Consider the following 19,247-nt stretch of genomic DNA (forward strand, 5'->3'; position numbering starts at 1 on the left):
CCCTCACTTTCTGTATTAGACTCATGAGAAAAACCAAGGGGAAGTGTTAGGAGATCTGAAATCTCAAACTGCTAGCATCAACTTTTTGATATTAAAAAAATTGCTAGAAATTACTTTAAGTTTTACTAAGACCATTAATTATCTGGAGTAAAACTATTACTCCTCCCTATTAAGGAAACCCAATCTAGTTATTATGAGTATTGAGAATAAAATAAAAATCTCCCCCTTTTTTCCACCTGCCTCTTGTTTGGATAGTCTATTACATACATAAACTCTGTGTGTTAATAGGTGACAATAACTTATTTACATAAGTCATGTCAGCAGTTACTATGTTCCTCAGAGAATCAGACTAGGCCTCTGAGCTCAAACCGACAAGGTGAACTTTGAAGATAATAATTATTGTTGTTGCTTATCAGTAGGAAATAATAGCTTTTCTTAGACACTAGTCATTTGATGACTCAGTTATTTACTGTCAATTATGTGCAATTAATGATTAAGCCCATTTCAAATGCACATGCTCTGGCTTAAAGAAGTTTGTTGTTATTATTTCTTCAACTAAATCTCTAAAGAATCTGTGTCTGGCTCAACCAGTTGTGTTAAAAACTTAAATAGACTTTAAGGGATTATAACTCTTTACATACCGCAAGATCCTTACATTACCTATGTTTTCTAGAATAAACAACTTCAGTTCTTTAAATTTTTCTCACACCTTTTTTTTAGTGTTTTATGACTTTCATACAATTCTTTTCTAATTCTTCACATTTTTATTTAGATGAGATGTCCACAGTGAAACATGGAACTTTATAAAGGATCAGATAAGTCTTCGAGAGCATTCTCTCGAAGCTGTGGTATTCGAACTCCTATAGTGCAACTTAGAATTAATCTTACATTTAAAATTGCATTTATTCAGTATTTGATTTTAAAATATAAACTCTAAATGCTGGTTTAGCTTACTTATGTTTCTTGGATTATATTTAAGAGGTTGCTTCGATTATCCTATTGCTTCTGTACCTATTTTATAGAAACTGTATTTTTCCTGGGTGACTTTGAAGTTCATCATATTTAAGACAAACAACATCCAAAGTGGAGGTGTGCACATACAAGTGGTGCTCACGAGAATCTACTACAGTCCAGAAAGGAAAGATCCCAATGTCTATTTGTCTTATCTAGAAAGAAAGAAATTAAACTCTATTATTTAACATACATATTGACCCTGGCATGCTCCTACAGTCCATTGTCACCATAGAGTCAGTCATCTGCATGCTGTGAGTTATCCTGAGAAGGTCGGGCTTTCCACTTGCTCTCCTTCATCCAACACCGGTGTTTGGCAGTTTAATTCAGTATAGGGGATCATTGATGTGGTTAATTTTGTGAAAACTAATCCTTTCAATAGAATCTATACACTACATTGTATTGAGGTGAGGAGTAAGTCATGGAAACTCTTTACCTTCTACCAAAGTATTCAAGATACTTAGGATTAAAAGCATTGCTCCTGGATACACACTGCCTGGTTCTGCCATCACCAGCCATGTAACTCTGGGCAAGTTATTTATAGTTATTTAACATCTCTGTGTTCAGGCTCTTCATCTGTAAAACTGAAACATCATTGTATCTACTGTTCTGAGGATGAAGTAAGATATATCTAAAATTACCACCACACCCAACTGGTGTGGTTCACTGGTTGAGGGTCGACCTACATGAACCAGGAGGTTATGGTTTCAATTCCTGGTCAGGGCACTTGGCCGGGTTGCTGGCTTGATCCTCAGTGTGGAGCGTGCAGGAGGTAGCCAATCAATGATCCTCTCTCTCTCTCCCTCTCCCTTCCTCTCTGAAATCAATATTTATTAAAAAAATAAATTACCACCAAAATAAGCACTTTATAAGCACCAGTTATTATTACTTAAAAGAATATTTAAATGTCAAGAGAAATGATGCAGACCTAGCCACTTTGGCTCAATGGATAGAGCATTGGCCTGCTCCGGCAAAAATATAAGGGATTCAAATTTCCCTACCTTCTCTGTGAGTAGTAGTTTCCTTTAAAGGTAAAGCTTTAGGAATGAGAGAGTAACTCCATTCATCCTCCCCTTTAAGTGCACGTGTTTTGGAAAATGTGCTTTCAAAGAGAATGTTTTGAAAAGGATGTTTGGAATTATTTCCATTAGTATGTAATTTTGTTGAAAAAAACTGTGTGTGTGTGTGTGCGTGTGCACTATTAAAACTGTAATGCATGCACACTTAAAAATTTTGGAAACACAATTTTCTATTTATTTAAATATTCTCCAAATAATGTATTTCAGTGTGTCTTAAACTAATCTGTTGAAATGTAATGCCTTTAAATTGGTTTGCAAGAATTTTTGATAGCATAGAAAATAGAAACTTACTAGTCAAATTTCAGCAAAAACCTTTGCAGAACTGGTTGATGAGATTGAAAAAGAAAATGGGAATCTTTTTTTAAATATATTTTTATTCATTTAAGAGAGAAAGGGAGAGGGAGAGAGAGATAGAAACATCAATGATGAGAGAGAATCATTGATCGGCTGCCTCCCACATGACACCTACTGTGGATAGAGCCCACAACCCGGGCATGTGCCCTTGACTGGGAATCAAACCTCAACCTTCTGGTTCATAGGTCAATGCTCAACCACTAAGCCACGCCGGCTGGGCAAAAATGGGAATCTTAGTAGCTATAGCCAATAGTGCATTTCTTCAATTTAAATCTAAATATCTTTTTGAAATATTTTTTCCAGCTATGACAGCTATTAAAAATATACTAAACTTACAAAGATTTCTTTGAATCACTACATTAAACCAAGATTTAAAAAAAGTAATAAAGTACCAGATAATAAAGCATCAAGTGAAAGCAAAAAGGCTTTTTAGAAGAAATTTCATTATTTTTTGTTGTTAATCCTCACCCAAGGATATTTTTTCATTGATTTTTAGAGATAATGGAAAGAAGGGGCAGAGACAGAGAAGAAACATCAATGTGAAAGAAACACATCAATAGGCTGCCTCCCGCATGCTCTCTGACCAGGGCCAGGGATTGAGCCTGCAGCCAAGGTACATGCCCTTGACTGGAATCAAACCCAGGACCCTTCAGACCACAGGCCAGTCCTCTATCCAATGAGCCAAACCGGCTAGGGCAAAAAGGCTTTTATACTATGAATAAAATACCATTAAATTATTTTAAATGTATTGGTTATTTTTAATGTGAAATTTCTATTTTACAATGCATACATATATTAGTATCAGCTGTCACAATATGTATTTATCTGTGGGTGTGCACGGTGAACATTTTTAAAGGATGGGGTGTATATTCAAAAAGCAAGATATCAGTAAACTTCTACCATCTCTGTACCTTGGTTTGGTGTCATCTAAGAATTAAATGCCTTTTGTTCTCTTCCCCCTTATTCATTAACTATTGGTTGAGTACCTAGTGTGTCCCAGGTATTGGGCTAGGCTCAGAGAGATAGAAATTAAAAATATACTCCCCACCCACAAACAGTAGTTTATATCATTTATGAAACATATAATAAGGAACTATTCCCACAACTAAAATCCACAGAATTATCTGCTTCTCAGCTCCTTCCCCTTGCCACCAGTCCCAGGCCTTTACACAGATAATGATCTGCTGTGGATTGGGATTGGAATTTGAAACTGGTCATTTGAACACCCACTTAGTTTTCATGTAGTTTAAATAACCATTTATTTCTTATTTTCTCCTCTAGATTTCTGCAAAGTGCTTTTAAGGTAATTATGTGGACATAAACATTTCTAATTCAACAGACATTTCCTCTACAGAGCACTGGATTAAGACAGAGGGAAGGTTCGAGGTACAAAGATGTACTGTGCTTTCAAGGAGATTTTATATCCATACTGGAACATGAGAAAATGAGAAAAACACCTTAATTTTGTCCTTATGCTATGTGGATTGCTTTCACTATTGAATGTACTCCTCAGTACAAGGCCTTTTTAACTATCATCCTTTTGTTTTGTACTGTATTTCTTCATACTTAGTACCATATTAGTTGAAAGTTTTACAGGCATGTTATTTAGCTTCAACCACCTCTTTCAAATTTCATCTCAGTACATGTAATTTCAACCCATGACTCTGATAAATTAATTTTTGGGGGGATAAATTATTTTTAATTGCTATTTATTTGCATAGGAGAACAATCATATGAAGAACAGGTAGAAGAAAGTACTGCTGGAAACTAAGCTCATAGAAATTAAAATTCCTTGCATGCCTAAAATAGAATCCTATACCATTTCCCTAAATAGCAAGAAAACATGGTGATTTGAGGTATTCAAAGCAAAAAACACAACCACATGACTTCCTGAGGTCGCGTTTACTTTTAAACTCAGCAAATAAGCAAAGTTAAAGCTCACAGTCTTTGGAGGAACCTACATCTGCTTGACTTTTAAAAGCGGTACTAACAGTTCAGAAATTTAGAGCATGATAGGAAAAGTCAAAAATAATTACAAAAATATGCGATATTATAAAAGTAAATTTAGAAAAACATAGCAGCACATTCAAACAATTAAAAAAACAGTATCTTCATTTGAATTTTAACTGATACGTACTTCCTGGACTATCCCTCCCAAAGAAAAACCAAATTTTACGATGATAATCATTTCCTTAAAAAATCAAAAGAAAAAAATACAATTCGAACAGATTTTAATACAGGGTAGTGATTACGAGCATGGCTCCAGAGGAAAACAGGCCTGGGTTTGAATCCTACTCTGCTGCTGACCAGCTCTGGACCCAGGTATATTTCCTAACTCCCGGTTTTCTCACTCGTAAAAGTAGTTCCTATTTCATAGGGCTCTTGTGAGGATTAGGGGAAATAATTACACGGTAAGAACACACTAGATGATAAAAATTTAAGTTGTATATATATAATTTATAATATCTAAAAATCACATATAAAAGTACATACTCATTATGATCGGCAGAATGAGGGTCCCCCAAGGAAGTCACATCCTAGTCCTCGGGACCTGTGACTATGTTACATTAGACGGCAAAGAATTGGGGTTGCGTGGGCAACATGGGTGAACCTTGAAGGCCTTATGCTAAGTCAAATGTAAGACAGAGAAAGACAAATACCATATGTGGAATCTAAGAAAAAAAATAAAAACAAAAAAGATCTCATACAGAGAACAGATTAGTGATTGCCATAGAGGTAGGGAGAATGAAATGGGTGAAAGGGATCAAAAGGAACTAACTTCCAGTTACAAAATAAGTCAGTCATGGGATGTAATTTCAGCATGGTGACTGTAGTTAATAATACTGTATTGTGTATTTTAAGTTTACTAAGTGAGTAGATCTTAACATTTCTCGTCACAAGAAAAAAAAGTTCTAATTATGCATGGTGGTGGATGTTAACTAGATTTATTGTGGTGATCATGTCACAATACATACACATATGGAATAATTTTGTTGCACACCTGAAACTCATAATATTATATGTCAACGATACCTCAATGTAAAAAATAAATTATCTTTTTAAAGAATTAATGAGCCCTGCCTGGTTTGGCTCAGTGGCTAGAGCGTCGGCCTGCGGACTGAAGGGTCCCAGGTTCGATTCTGGTCAAGGGCATGTACCTTGGTTGCAGGCACATCCCCAGTGGGGGGCGTGCAGGAGGCAGCTGAAAGATGTTTCTCTCTCATCGATGTTTCTAACTCTCTATCCCTCTCCCTTCCTCTCTGTAAAAAAAAATCAATAAAATATATTTTTAAAAAAAGAATGATGCATATGGAATTAAGGCTTCTTTCTAATCAGCTGACTTTAGGATAGGAAGAATATCCTGGATTTTCTGGGTGGGCCCAAGGTAATCACAAGAGTCCTTAAAAGTGAAAGAGGGAGGCAAGAGAACAAAGTCAGAGAAAGATGTGACTGTGGAAAAATGATCACAGAGATGCAACATGGCTGGCTCTGAAGGTGAAAAGAGAAACCATGAGCCAAGGAATGTGGGCAGCCTCTAGAAGGTGGAGAAGGCAAGGGAATAAATTCACTTTAGAGCCTCCAAAAAAGAGTGCAGCCCTGCTGACACACTGATTTTAGCTCGAGGACAGAGCTATAAGATAATTTACAGAGCTTTAAGATAATCCATGTGCGTTGTGTTACGTCTCTAAGTTTGTTGTAGTACGTTATAGCAGACAGAAAACAATCTACACTAATAACAGAGAAACATGCAAATTGGTGTCACTCCCCTACGCCCACCAGCCAATCGGATGAGTATGCAAATTAGTCCAACAAAGATGGCAGTTAATTTGCATATTCAGGCGTGGAGCAAAGACTGAAGGCTCCAGTGGAGCGAAGACTGAAGGCTGAAGAGGCTTGGCTTCTCTGCTGTGGCCGGAGTGAAGGCCTGGGTCCTGGGTGCCGGAGGAAAACCGGTGCCAGCAGCCAGGGGAAGGGAAGGCCTATTGCACAAATCCCTTGGTACAACGGGCCCCTAGTAGATATATAGCTATATCAGGAACCCTACAAAGGTTGCAGTGTGTGAGCAAATGTGGCATGTGGAGAATTGTCTCCCTCCTCCCCCCCATTTTGGAAACCATTCTAACTCACAAACTTTTTAGTTTTCTTTTTTTAAAAATATACATTTATATTTATTTACTTACTTATTTATTTAGCAAAAGTGGAAATTTATTGAAGAACAAGTACAGACTCCCATGTGGGGAAGGGGAAAGAATTTCAAGGCACAGACTCCCATGTGGGGAGGGGAAAAAGAGTCCCTACTTTTCTTTTTTTAAATATATTTTTATTGATTTCAGAGAGGAAGGGAGAGGGAGAGAGAGAGAGAAATATCAATGATGAGAGAGAATCATTGATAGGCTGCCTCCTGCACAATCCCCACTGGGGATTGAGCTTGTAACCTGGGCATGTGCCCTTAAACAGAATTGAACCTGGGACCCTTCAGTCCATAGGCCAAAGCACTATCCACTTAGCCAAACTGGCTGGGGCCCTACTTTTCATTTTTTTAAAAAAATGTTTTTATTGATTTCAGAGAGGGGGAGAGATAGAAACATCAATGATGAGAGAGAATCATTGATCAGCCGCCTCCTACACACCCCCCACAGAGGACTAAGCCCATAACCTGGGCATGTGCCCTGATGAGAATGGAACTGTGACATTCAACCACTGAGCCATGTTGGTTGGGCAATTTATGTTTCTTTACATAACTAATTACAACAACTGACTTATACCATAAGATTATCCTCCAACCAATGGGATTGCTACTGGCTAATAGCTTAACTCATTATGGTTCCTTGATGATGATAGCTGACAGTTACAGGAAATACATTTTATTTAAGTACTATTTAGTTTCTTATGATTTTCTTATTTGTGTCTAGATATCTGAGAGTATCATACAAAGTTATGAGTTGACAATGCCTTAACAGGAGTGGTCTTGTCATCTCCCTGAGTGGTATAGACAGAGGTTGTTGGTGGAGGCAGGCCAAACTCATCCAGTGCTTCTGCCTCCTCCCGGCTCCATCAGAAGCATATTATTTATATTATTGCCTTTAATTCTCTCTCTCTCTCTCTCTCTCTCTCTCTCTCTCTCTCTCTCTCTAAAAAACAAACACCCCATGCCATCATTATTCCCATTTCACAGATAAAGAAACGGAAGTTCAGAGAGATAAATAACCCTACCCAGGCCACACAGCAGGAAGTGACAGAGCTGAGTCCATTTGATTTGAAGCTTATGATCTTTCTAGAGCCCCACAGAGCACCCAGTGTCAGTGGGTGGTGCTGGATGAAAGGTATCCAAGACCAGGTGTATTGAGTTTACAAACTCAAATGCCTAAAGTACCTGGGAGGCACCACAGATGCCAAGTGTCAGAAGAGGTGAAAGCAAGATGATAAATGGCAACTGAATCAGTCTGCATGAGTGGCAGGAGCCCCTGCCCTCTCTAAAGGGAATGGCTGGCAGCAGCTACCAGCTTACTGTTGCAATGTAAGATCATGGGCCCAATGTGGCCAGGTATATTAATTTTTCAATACATGCCAACAATACACATCTTCATGTGAAATGACACAATTTCAAAATGCTAAGAACAAATCCAAATTTTCTTAAAATACTGTACAGGCCAAAGAAGCCACGTCTATCAGGTAAATCTGCCCAGGGGCTGCCAGTCTGAGGCCCTAGAGATCAATACTGACCCAGGGAGCAGCCCACAGCCGTGCAAAGAGAGAAGCCTGGGTGGAGTGGACTGGATTCTGATTGAGCTCCTTGAGTGAAGAGGTGCCCTAATTTTGAACAAAGGAGGCTTATTCTAGGGCACTGAAGCACATTAGAGAAGGGAATATGACTCAACCTTTTCACAGAATCTTCTTAGAGAGACCTGTCTAACCAATAACTACAGCAACTCTAAATATATTAAACCACATTATTTTCCCCTTCCCTCTTTGCTAAGGCATAAGCACTTCCTTGATAGATATGCTTATCTGCCATATTTCTACATGATAATTAGTAGCCAGATTTTGTTAGTTATTTTAATCAAAAACAGCTTAATAATGTGAACCCAATTTTTTATATATACAATAAGTAAACTCAGTCATGTGCCAAATGACTACATTTCAGTCAACAATGGACCACATATAACATGGAGATCCCATAAGATCATAATGGAGTTGGTGCCCATAATTATCACCTAGTGATACAATAGCCGTTGTAACATTACTCACAGGTTTGTGGTGATGCTCATGTAAATAAACCTACTGTGATGGACACAGACAACGGGGGGGGGGTAGTGAGGGCATGAGCGTGGTGGGGGGTAGAGGGTAACGTGGGGACAAGGACACATATGTAATATCTTAATCAATAAAAATATATTTAAAAAAATAAAAATAAATAAACCTACTGTGCTGCCAGTCGTATAAAAGCATAGCACATACAATCATAATAGTGGACTATACCATCTAGGCTTGTGTAAGTGCGCTCTGCGAGACTCACACAACAATGAAATGACCTCACAACACATTTCTCAGAATGCATCCTTATGTTAAGCAGCACATGACTGCATCTGTAGAATAAGAAGAAATGGCACTAAAGTCACATGATTTAGAATAAATATCACAAGTTACAAAAAGAAGAGAAATGGCACAAAACTTTGAACATATTTATTCAAAATAGTACAATATCAAAAACAGAAAACTACAGTTAAAACTTACTGATACATGTTTGAAGTAGAAAACTCTGATCTGAGAACACAGTTGCAGGACACACGGAGGGATGAGCTGATGTAGGGGGCTGCCGGTCATATAGTAGACATCAACTTCACCATTGTGACTTTTCCCCAGCAAAGCTCTGCAGCCCTGGTATAGCCATGGCAGAGGCAGTCAGCTGGACTGAACCTGGGTTGCGAAGGCTCAAGAAAATGACAATAAAGCTGAGGAAGACAGCCTGAGTGAAGGCCATGACATTTACACTTGATAAGGAAAGGAGGAGGTAACAGGCAGAAAGTCAAGGTCAAGGGCATGGGGGACTTAAACAGTCATAAAATGAGGTTAACAAAAACTTACTACATACACTATTAGAATATTTTACATTTTAAAGTATATTGTAATTTTCAAAGCGTGTTAAAAGTACATTTTATTTTTTACAGCAGTTTTAGGTTCACAGAGTTCCCACATACCCTTCTCCCCACACATACACAACCTCCCCTACTAATGACATCTCCCATCATAGTGGTCTATCTGTTACAATTAGTGAATCTACATTGATACATCATTATCACCCAAAGACCAGAGTCTACATTAGGGTTCACTGGGGTATGTTTTATGGGTTTGGATAAATGTATAATTACATGCATCCATCATTATAGCACCAGACAGAATAGTTTCACTCCCCTAAAACTCCTCTGCCTGTTCATCCCTCCCTTCCTTCTAACCCCTGGTAACCATATCTTTTTACTGTATCCAAGTTTTGCCTTTTCTAGAATGTCACATAATTGGAATCATACAGTATATATAACCTTTTCAGATGAACTTCCAATAATAATAATATGCATTTAAGACTCCCCTTACCTTTTCATGGCTTAATAGCTCATTTCTTTTTAGCACTGAATACTCTTCCTTTGTATCACAGTTCATCCATGCACCTAATGAAGGACATCATGGTTGCTTCCAAGTTTTGGCACTTAGGAATAAAGCTCCTATAAACTCCATGTGCAGGTTTCTATGCGCCAATGCGTTTTTACCTGAATATTAGAGCACATTTTAAAAATTGCATCCTAACAAGCCAAATACAGCACACCAAATCAAAGTATTTATCAATGTGATTGGTAGTTTGTCCTTCAGATATGCAATGAAACAACAAAAACTAAAACATCACAGTATTAGAAATAAAAGATTATTTCAACTAATGTTTTGAGGAATTAGCTCTCTATTTTGTCATTTCTCCCTATCTTCCTTCTGCCCCACCCCTCCTCAACCCTTAACACAGCATGATATAGTGGATCAATGGATACTGTAGGCAGGTTGTTTATGTTTGTGTCTGCTTGAATATGAGGCTTTGACACTTGAGATGCATGGCTTAAATCAATTTCCTTACCATCTTTGTGTCTCTTCTTCCTCATCTGCAAAATAGGGATTTTTAGTAGTGTTTACATCATGGATTAACTGAGAGTATACCCATAAACTCTTAGAATAATACCTGACACATACATATTTGTCAAATAAAATGAATAATGTGTACATGGATCTCTTATGTGAATGTTGGTCTCAAAGGCCTGTATACAATTCTGATTCGGTTTCTCTGTTGGGTCAAACGTTCAGGTCTACCAATTGATTTTTTTTTTCCTACTTACAAGCCAACAAGTCAGCCTGTTACTTTTCCACAGATGCTGAAAGAAGACAAGAGACAATGTGAGTCAGAGAAAAAGATTTGTTTTACTCACAGCACAACATAAAGAGCATGCACATCAGAATGCTTGCATCAACCCCTCTTGCCCCCAAGGTCCATGGGGGTGACGAAAAAGGGCTGAATAGATGCCAGATGTGCAGTGGGAAAACAGTGAGTTTAGGGGAGCCCACTGCTTTTCTAGCAGGTGGGAAGCTAAGCCTGCCCTGTCCCAGAGGGAGATGTTACTTCGTCCCTCAAGATTGTTTGCTGCCAACACAACCATGACAAATGTCTTAAATAGAGTGATGTGGTAGAAAGCCTCCAATATGGCCCATAATGGTTCCTGCCTTCGGGCATTCACTCCTTCAATGAAAGACTTCCGCTTCTGAATGAGGTTATAAAAAGACCATGGCTTCTGTCTTGGGCACCCTCTCCCTCGCTCACTCTAGGGAAGATAGCTCCAGCCCATATCTATGGCTGGTGTCTTTCTGGTCTACTCTGCTGTACACTTATCTGTTATAGGGACTAAGAGAGGGCAGCTGAAGCCACAGTAGCTTGAGGGTTCAACACTGTCAGAAAATAAATGTTTGTTGTTTTAAGCCTATGCGATAATAGATAATACAAGTGGCCGGGCCTTGCTTGCTTGGCATACTGAGCATGACATGGAGGGGCTTGAGAGACCCATAGATAAGTCTCTTCCAACAAGTTAAAGCTACAACCTCTACTAAAGAGGTAGGCAATGCCATCTTCCTAGAAGAGGGCTGACATGCTTAGGGTCTAGCATCTAGGAAAGAGTCAGACAATGAGATTGGAAACTAGAATTTGGAAGGAAACCCTTAGCTGGAACTAGCCTTATCAATTTGAGGGCTAATTTCTTTAAAAAAAATATTTTTATTGACTTTTTACAGAGAGAAAGGGAGAGGGATAAAGAGTTAGAAACATCCATGAGAGAAACATCAATCAGCTGCCTCTTGCACGCCCTTACTGGGGATCGAGTCTGCAACCAAGGTACATGCCCTCGACCGGAATCGAACCTGGGACCTTTCAGTCCATGGCCCGGCCCGACACTCTATCCACTGAGCCAAACTGGTCAGGGCTTGGGGGCTAGTTTTTGAAGAATTTTGTTTGCTTGAGTCCATAGTGCAGGAAGAGAAAAAAAATGGCTTGTGCTTAGGGTATGCAGTGGGAAGCAAGGTAGGGAGGAATCATTTTATGGTGTCAAACGCTGAAATGCCTACACTGCATTTAGTGAACCACATTACATAGTTGTATATTACTCCCTGTACTCATTTGCCTTCTGTTCATCTGGAGCCCTTTGTAAACTTTTGTTTAAATACTTTCTGGGGTCATTATCTGTAATACTTGTTCCACAACATTTAAAGGGAAACAGTGCCCCCTGGAGGCCAGAATGGCAATGCCCAGACACAACCCTTTTCCCACCAAGAGGTAGAAGCTAGGATAGACAAGGGAGATGCCAAAGTTCTTTATAAATGTTAAAATAAAAATAAAATAAAAAAGAGATAAAATTAAAAATCTCTTTGATTTAAAACGTTTTAAAAATGGCATAAGAATTTGTGACTATGTGTGGTGACGGATGTTAACCAGACTTATTGTGATGTCACAATATATACAAAAGACTGATAACATCCTGTGCTAGTACATGTCCATATACTTGGTACAAGCACACAGGTTTGGGGGATGGCAGATTGGAAGGACTTAGCATTTTACACGTTTCTGTGACCCAGTAATTCCACTTGTTGAAATCTAGAGTACTGAAATATTCCTAAATGAGCCTAAAGATATATGTACCCAAAAAAGTCACATAAAATTTGTAAAGGGCACGACTGGGGCACAACCTAAATGTCAACCACTAGGGGAGTGGGTAAATAAATTATGGTACATGGCAGAATAATCTCAAATGGCTGGGAGATTGTACTAGATTACTCCTCAAATCTCTTCTATCTCTTCCCGTTTTAGGCCAATTCATCTCAGACCTTGCCTTGAGGCTCCAGCCTATATCTATGGCTAGTATTTTTCTGGTCTACTCTGCTGTACACTCCTCTGTTATAGCAGTGGTTCTCAACCTTGGCTGCACATTAGAATCACCTGAGAATCTTTTTAAAATCCTGATTTCTGGGCCTCATCCTCCGGAACTTCTGTTTCTTTGTTATAGGGTGGGACCAACAACATTAGTCACAAAGAAACAGAATTTCCGGAGAATAAGGCCCAGAAATCAGAATTTTAAAAAAAGATTCCCAGGTGATTCTAATGTGCAGCCAAGGTTGAGAACCACTGTGTTACAGGGACTAAGAGAGGACAGCTGAAGCCATATTAGCTTGAGGGTTCAAGGATCCTGGCTCCCAACTTCCTGTCACTTTTATCTAAAAATCGAGTATGTTTCTGTCAAATGTTTCCTACTTTAGGGCCTGATCTAATAGCCAAATTTACTCAAGCTACATTGTAAAATCAGTCTCATCTATTATCCCTATGTCTATATAAATTAAGTAGGATATGTCTATCTTACAGGAAAAAACTATGGCTCAGAAAAATTAAATGGTTTCTGTAAGTGGCAGAGCCAGGATTAAGTCTAGAATGTGGGAGCACAGGTTCAATTTTTTGTATAAATGAAATAAGATTAGATATCAATGTAAATATGGTTTATGCTGAATTTGGAATGACACCTGCATTTGAATCAAACTAATGAATAATTCAAAAGGATTAACAGGAGATGGTTATTTTAAAATCCTTTTACTTTAAATTGGCAATATTCATGCACTATCACCTGTTGAACAACAAAGCAAAAAGAACTAGTGATCTAATTCTAGTCACCGCGGGTGATTAGACTTGGCTCCGCTGGCAAGAGGCTAATGATAGCAAAGAAATCAAACTCGTTCCTTCTCAGACACAGACACTGAGGTGAAAAACACATGCATTGTTAGGTCACTGCTTCTTCTGCACATCCTTAAAGTGGAACCAAATTTGGCTTTTTCTGATGCTATCTCCAGTTCAACTTTTTTTAATTTTCTAATTTCTGAGGTGAAGAGAGCTGAGGTTAGCAAATCAAAGCATTATTTTAATTGTTTTTAAAAACACTTGAGAAACTGTGCTATTTTCAGATTATGTTAATTTAATAATAGTAGACAATTCACAGTGAGTAAGCAGGTCAGGACCTGAGAAGACAATGATAAAAATCAAAACATTAAGCACAAGCATTCTTATTTAACAGATTGCATATATGTGCCAAATGTGGTGAATGTTTATGGTTCACTGGACTGTGTTGTATGCCGGACACTTGAAAGAACACTCCAGAGAGATGGTCTAACTTACTGGAAAGTAAGGCTCAAACCCCATATTTTTTCCTTTAAAAATATATATATATAAAATTGACTTTGGAGAGGAAGAGAGAGGAGAGATAAAAAAACATCAATATGCTCTAACCAGTTTGGCTCTGGATAGGCCAATGCTCTGTGGACTGAAGAGTCCTAGGTTTGATTCTGGTCAAAAACATGTACCTTGGTTGCAGGCACATCCCCAGCAGGGGGTGTGCACGAGGCAGCTGATTGATATTTCTAACTCTCTATCCCTCTCCCTTCCTGTCTGTAAAAAAATCAATAAAATATATTTTTTAAAAATGAAAACACCAATAAGTGAGAATAATTGATTGGCAGCCTCCTGTATGCCCCTTACTGGGGATTGAGCCCATAACCCTGGGAATGTGCCCTGACGGGAATCAAACTGTGACTTCCTGGTTCATAGGTCGATGCTCCACCACAGAGCCACACCAGCTGGGCTTTTTTTTAAGAGTTGTATTATGAAATACTTAGACATTTTACAGGAAAAGGAATCTACAAGTCAATGACATAATTTTTTAAAAAGAAAAAACGAAAAAGAAAACAGGAGAGAAAAAGAAACTAGCAGTGCCCTGAATTTAAAAACATCTAATAATTGTGTAGATATTAGTTTCTGATTTGAACAAACCAATTATGAAAGTCATTTTTGAGGTTATAGACATTCTTCTATAACCAAATGAATTTGGTTTTAGACCTGGAAATAGATTTTAGCAATATACTGTCAGTTTTGTGGTATGTAAGAAAATGCTCATATTTTAGAGATGGATTCTTAATATATGAAGGAACAAAATTACACACTTGGGATTTGCTTTTCAATATTTCAGCAAAGGAAGAAAAAAAGTGGCAGATAAAGTAAATTTCAGCAAACTTAACAATCATTGAGTAATTCCCAAAGTAATGGAAATTTACTCTACTCTTTTTATAGAAGTTTACATTTAAAATATTTTTTACAAATTATCCACAAATTTAAATTGGGGGTGGGGTTATGGTTATAACTCTAGACCTTTTAGACCTGTGAAGTGTCTGTTATGGTCAATCATGAACTGTATATATAATTATTTACAGATTAAGTCAGTTGGTTTTAGTAAACTTTTTTACAAGAGGGAAACGTACTCTGAAGTCACCACAAACCTCCATTTGCCAAAGTTCTTTGGAATGGCATCGCTGCTTCCACGCTTTATCTCTAGTCATTCTCCACCTACTAGCTGGAGTTATATTTAAAACCATAATTCCAGTTCTAGCTGTTTCGCTTAGTGGACAGAGTGTCGACCGAAGGGTCCCAAGTTTAATTCTGGTCAAGGGCACACGCCTGGGTTGCGGGCTCGATCCTCAGTGGGGGGCGTGCAGAAGGCAGCTGATCAATGATTCTCTCTCATCATTGATGTTTCTGTAACTCTCTCCCTTCCTCTCTGAAATCAATAAAGATATATTTAAACACACACACACACACCGTAATTCCAGTCACCTCATTCTCTGATTAAAACCCTTAAGTGGACTCCGATTTCTGGAATAAAACCCTTAAGTGGACTCCGATTTCTGGAATAAGAGCTTTTTGTTAAAAAGCTCTAACACAGCTCACACAGCCCTATGTAAGGCAGCCCTGCATCTCTACTGCCTCCTCTGGGCCACTCACTATGCTCCCACCTCACTGGCTTCTTTCAGCCCTTCAATGGCCAAGGCCTGACCTGGCCCATGACTTTCCCTAAGCTGCTCACTCCTCTTGGAACATCCTCCCCATCACTTCTTCACAGTACACTCCCCACCCATTGTTTTCACCTTATAGAAATGGTTCTTTTCTTCTGTAGCAATTTTCATAATTCATTTGGGTTTATTTGTTTCATGTCTATTTTCCCCACTCTTCTCCATGTATATTCTGTTTACCACAGCCAACAATATTCAATTTTTATTGAATCAGTTAAGAAATATTTCTTCCAAACCTTCCAGTCCCATAGGTATCATATAAATATTGAAATTGGATGGAAGGAATTTGTTGAATATTATCCAAAAAGTTGGCTTATACTTCCGAGAAATTAGGGTGGAGGGAGCAGAGGGCATTTGAGAGGCGAAATATTAATGCAGCAAGTAATGATTAGGTTGCAGAGCAAAACCTTACAAAAAGGAGTCAACCCACTGTGATTCTCGGTGTGTTTGAGCTCATGAACTTGTATTGCACTATGATGCCTTTTCCACTCAGTCAGTGCCCTGACTTCTGTCCCAGTCCTCTGCTGTGCAATGAAGCACAGCTCTCCCCACCCCCCGTGGGAGGGATCAGGGGATGGGATCCAGGCGACTGACTGGGATCTCTCACTCCCGTGCCAGGGAGCAAAAGTTGGCAGAATACATGCAAATATGTACACATCCACAATCACGGGAAGTTTTGTTTTGTTTTTTAATCACAGGGAGTATTTAACACACTAGTTTAAAAATTAAGAGCTCAAACATAGACAGTTGACAACTTTGAGCTACTGGACTTATGTATAATTGCACACCTTATGGTTATTTTTAAAGTTTAACACTATATGGTGCTTACAATGTGCCAGGCACTGTTGTAAGTGGTTTATAGCAGCTTATTAAAGAATTTAAAAGTACACATTCTTTCTCAGGTTATTTGTAAAAGTGATCTTGTAGTAGGTCACAAAGCAAGTCTCAACAACGAAAAGTCAATAGCTATAGATCTAATCATATGTAGTAAAAGAACAAAAACAAATAAGACAGCAGGTTCCCTGATAAAGGCCAGAAGAGGCAGGGAGGGAGAGAGGGGATGGGTGAAGTGAGAAAGTGTTAGCTCTACCACTGCACTGGTACAGAAGAAAAGTATAAAAATCAATACAAGACATGGCCGAATGCATATCCAAACCCACAATCTGCCAGAGAAAGTGTGCCAGAGTTTACGCTGCCCACTTTCATTTTTTGCTGCCTCATCTCATTTTCATACCAATTCTGTTAAGTACAATTAATTACTCCTATTTTGTAGATGAAGAAGCCCAGAGAAGTTAGTATCTAGGCCAAAATTACACAACTGCTAAGTGACAAAGCCAGGAGTTTACCTCAGGTCTGCCTGACTCCAAAGTCCATGCTCTTTCCACATCACCATGTTTATAAAAGTCACAAAAATATAAATACCATAAAATTCCACTTACTCAACACTCTTGGGATGAGTCATGCTGGACAGATGAGTAAGTGAAAGGCCACCCTCTGCGGTGAGAGCAGAGAGGACTCCAAAGGCCCCTGGGGAGGAGAATGCTCCTCCCTGTTCCGTCTCCCTCTTGGGCTGCTGGCATTGGAAGCCCAGCACACCTGGTGTCTAACTGACATGCTCTTCCAGCAGAAGATGGCCACAGATTCCCTTTTCTTTTTTAAAAAACCTCACCTGAGGATTGAGTACAAACCCCAACCAGGGATTGAACCTGCATCCTTTTCTGGTGTACAGAATGACACTCCAACTGAGTCGTCTGGCCAGGGCTCCTTTTTCCTTTTTGCTCCCTCGAAGCACAAATCAAATAGACTGAAAATTCAGAAATAATTTTAGCACAAACTAAGGAAAACAAAACAAAGTGTTTACTGAAAATACACCAGTTGGATTCCCAAAGCAGTTTTCTGATATCAGACTGGGCACACAATTAGTCCTGAATGTTAAACACTGCCCCCTTGGTCCTAAAGGGCGTCATGACTCTGTAGGCCTATTTTTCGTATCGTTCCTCAGTATTTTGCTATCTCCTGGCCAGGTGGCTTTCAGTATTTATCTTGTTCATAGTTCTTGAAATGGGTCTAGTGATTCAGTCTACTGCTTCCATATGTAACCTCCCTGAATTTTAGATTCCACATCTGCATAAAAAGGGAATGATTAAAATATCTAACTCAGACAAACAGGGAGATCATGTAAGTATATGGCACATAGTAAGCACGCAAAAGTTATTTTTCTTTTCTTTCCCATCTCTGAACCTGTGCAGAATCTTCTCCTTCTTCATCATCATCTTGACAATTATATCTAACTAGAGGCCCAGTGCACAAAATTCGTGAATGGGCAGGGTCCCTAGCTGTGGCCGGTGATCAGGGTCGATTAGGGCCTTCTGGCTTCTCCTAAGGCCTTCCTTCCCCTGGCTGCCATTTGCTGGCTGGGGTCTTCCTTCATTCTGTGCCGCCCCCTGGTGGTCAGCACACATCATAGTGAGCAGTTGAACTCCCAGTTGGTTGAACTCCCGAGGGGACAATTTGCATATTAGCCTTTTATTATACAGGATGACTGAGTACTGACTATGTTCCAGGCACTGTTTTAAGCACTTGACATGCATTAATTAATTTATTCCTAATCACAATCTTATGAGGTAGGTTCAATGACCACCTTAATTTTATAAAGACACGGAGGCACCGAGAGGACAAACAAGTTACCCAAGTTCAAAAGCTGGGACTTCATTCTAACCAGTCGGGTCCCAGAACCACCATGCTATACCAAGTACAAATGGACTCTTCTGTGTTAAAGTTAGCCATCCAGACCTACATTCCTCCACCTAGTTTGCCTTTGTGGTCTGTTTCCATCTCCAACCAGGCCTATAAAGTGGGCCTTAGAGTAAGAAGAGAGAGAATTGATGGAATATAAAACAGAGCCCACAAGTATTTCCAATCATATGCAAATATATATTTTATGATTAAAGATGCATCTACTTTATAATTTTCAGTATTGTTTGAATTTTTCGAACAGACATTTAATACTTCCAAATCAATTTTAAGACTGAATAAAGTAGATTCACTTGGGTGGGGGTGGGGGGGGCAGAAAATTTCCAAGCATCAGTAAATTTGGAAAGGAAGAAGTGATTGCATATAGGAGGAAAGGTTTGTTTGTTTATTTAATCAGTTAAACGGCATTAAAACAATAACTTAGCCCTGGCCTTGTTGGTCAATGGTTAGAGTGTCAGCCCCCAGCAACAAAGGGTCTCAGGTTTGATTCCCACTCAAGGGCACATACCTGGATTGCAGGTTTGATCCCCAATTAGAGCAAGTGTGGGAGGCAATCAGTTGATGTGTCTATTTCCTTCCCTTCCTCCCTCC

Source organism: Myotis davidii, unplaced genomic scaffold, assembly GCF_000327345.1.
Source record: "Myotis davidii unplaced genomic scaffold, ASM32734v1 scaffold393, whole genome shotgun sequence".
In the NCBI taxonomy this organism is placed as follows: Eukaryota; Metazoa; Chordata; class Mammalia; order Chiroptera; family Vespertilionidae; genus Myotis; species Myotis davidii.